Source organism: Petaurus breviceps, unplaced genomic scaffold (genome assembly GCF_028583685.1).
Source record: "Petaurus breviceps papuanus isolate PSGF00001 unplaced genomic scaffold, PetGlider_PUasm1.0 688, whole genome shotgun sequence".
Taxonomy (NCBI): domain Eukaryota; kingdom Metazoa; phylum Chordata; class Mammalia; order Diprotodontia; family Petauridae; genus Petaurus; species Petaurus breviceps.
The window spans coordinates 17,213,895-17,217,067 of NW_027186457.1; positions in this window are offsets into that span (position 1 = coordinate 17,213,895).

A 3,173-nucleotide genomic window follows, 5' to 3' on the forward strand; every position below is an offset into this window, starting at 1 on the left:
TCCTCTCCCCTCCCCTCCCCTCCCCTCCTCTCTTCTCCTTTTCTCTCTTCTCCTCTCCACTCTACTTTTCTCCCATCCTCTCTTCTTGGCTCATTTCACCACCACCGTGTGCGTGTGCGTGTGTGTGTGTGTGTGTGTGTGTGTGTGTGTGTGTGTGTGTGTGAGAGAGAGAGAGAGAGAGAGAGAGAGAGAGAGAGAGAGAGAGAGAGAGAGAGAGTAAGTATATGGTCTACTAGTCTGTTAGATGTTGAGTCATGGAATTATATGTTTAGAAAAGGTCATCTATTCCAACCTCTATCTGAAACATGGACACAGTCTACAGTATCCCTAAATAATCCTCATTCAGCTTCTGTTTGATGACTTCCAGTTACAGAGATAGTTGTCCAACTGTAACTGTCCACAGTAATAATGTTTGAAAGATAACTAAATTTGGAGATTTATTAGTGTTTTCTAATATTGAAGTCAAATCTGTCTCCTTGTGACTTCTACCTACTGAGCCCAATTCCAGTCAAACAGTACAAGACTAATTCCTCTTACACAACTATAGCCCATTAGAAGAGACTTGTCATGTCTCTCTAAGGCTTCTCTATCTAATAGATTTTTTAGCTAATTGAATATTATATTTTATATTCAGTGACATTCTTTAGTTAATAATTTGCTAATGACAAATCACTTAAGACTATTTATAGACAAAATCAGCAACAATTTTGAGAGCTGAAAAATCTTAATGTTAATATTCAACAACGTATTATAGTTTGCCAGTGAATTCTCTCAACTTAATTATCTAAAAGCCAAGCATGCTACATTTCACTCCTCCCATAGAGTTCTGCAGTTGATAGTTTGGAGGAAGGGCCTATATTCTGTCCCTCTTCCACTGGCTCAAGACCTCACCATGCTGTTCCTCAAGTGTTAGGGGCCTGTTCTGGCAACACAACACCACAGTGGAAAGAGACTACTCCTATCCACATGATAGGGGGACATAGGATGTCTTCTCCCAGAATCAGGGCCTGCCATCTCTCATGAGGATGTCTCCATCTTCTATGATTTAGTCATGAGCAAAAGAGACCCACTATGATACCACCAAGTTAGTAAATATTTTTGTTAGAATAAAGATTGTCTAAGTTTTGTTTTACCCCGAAACTTTTTTTTTTGGCTTGAGTTACCATCTGCTTGCTTAATCTTATTGCCTTGACATAATATTTAATAGCACAACATGAAAGAAAGTACTATTTTTTTAATAGTAGATGTTCATTCAGTGTGTTACTGGCCTGGGGCTCTCTGGTCAAATAGAATTATTTAGCCCTCAATTGTGTTTTATGTCCCTGAATTGTACATCATAAGACAAGTTATCCTAAAAACAAAATCCTGGGGTAAATTTTTATCAGTACTAAGTAGAGTTCATTTAGGAACTAAGCATAAGATATTATTTTAAAATTACTCATTTGTGCAAACATTAGTCTTAATAAAATATGGAAATTTTTAATGAATGAATATTGCCAAAAGAAAGGACATTATAATATTGTTACTCAAATGTGCACTAATTTCACTGATTTATTTTTAAAAATAGATCCAGCCCATAATTTCTAAATGAACTCTAGAAATCCTGATTCATTCTTTAAAAAAATCTCACTTCTCATAGACACCATGAGCTGAATCTTGAATGAGAGTTTGAGATTCCATGAAATGGAGCTGTGGATGGAGAGCATTCATGCCAGACAGTAGAGAACAGTTAATATCAAGACAGGGAGGAAGGGAATAAGACATAAGTCAATATGTCTGGAACAGAAAGTGTATGAATGAGAGAAAAGCTAGGCTCCAACCACATTTCAAAGGCTTTAAATACCAAGCTAAGGTATTTGTATTTTATCCCAGAAATAACAGGAAGCTATGGACGTTTCTTGAGCAGGGTAGTGGCAATGTCTGTCTGAGACTTTAAGCTCTTGCATTGCAAACTCTTTGAAGACAGTCTGTCCATATATTTTTTTTTCTCATTTTTACTTTCTTTTCTTTTTTTTTTTTTCCTTTTGGAGGGCAATTGGGGTTAAGTAACTTGCCCAAGGTTACACGGCTAGTTTTTTTGTGTGTGGGTGTTAAGTGTTACGTGTTAAGTGCCTGAGGCCGGAGGACCTGACTACTGAGCCGGTGCTTTATTCACTGTGCCACCTAGCCGCCCCCAGTCCATATAATTTTTATATTTCTAGTGTCTCAAACAGTATCTTGTATATGCTAATTAAAAATCATTTAATTGGACTTCTACCTGGGTACCAACTCTTTTTTCTTGTTCTCCATGCCTATATCTCATGCTCTGCCTTATAACTAGAAACCAGGGCTAGGAAATTTGCAACCTTGGGGCCACATGTAGCCTTCTAGGTACTTGGCTATGGACTTTTGACTGAGTTCAAGTTTTACCAAATAAATTCTTTTATTAAGGGGATTTGATTTGTGAAGTTTGGATTCAGTCAAAGGACCACACTTGAGGACCTAGAGGGCCACATGTATCCTTGAGACTGTAGATTCGCCACCCATGACTCTGGACTTTACATATTGTAAAAGCATTCTTTCTAATTGCCCCTGACCTGCACCCTCTCCCCCATTCCCTGTCTGAGATTGGAGTTTTCGTACTCCTGACTTTGGACCAGAGCTCCCATGGCTGATTTTCTACCAGCTGCTGCCAGATATCTCTGCAGCCAGCTGTGTATCCAGCAGAACCTTCAGGTAGGTATTTCCCCCCTACCAATCTACATGAATAACATGTTCTGTTGCCCAACTTCTGCCTGGAAGGACAACTTTAAACCTCCCATCACTGAGTCACATGGATGCCAATGTCTTTCTGTGATTTCATCTCTACTGTTCACTACAATGCTCTCCTGAAACACAACCAACCATTCTTGATAGCATGCTTTACTCACTGTTGTAATCCCTTGGGATTCCCCACCCTGGTGTGTGTGTGTGACAGAGAGACAAACAGAAAGAGACCAAGATGGAGAATCAGATGGAGAAGGGAGAAAGAGAGATTGACAGACAGACAGAAACAGAGAGGAGACACACACGCGCACGTGCACACACACACACACACACACACACACACACACAAAGAGAGGCAGAAAGATAGACACAGAGAGACATAGAGGCAGACGGAGAGAGAGAGAGAGAGAGAGAGAGAGAGAGAGAGA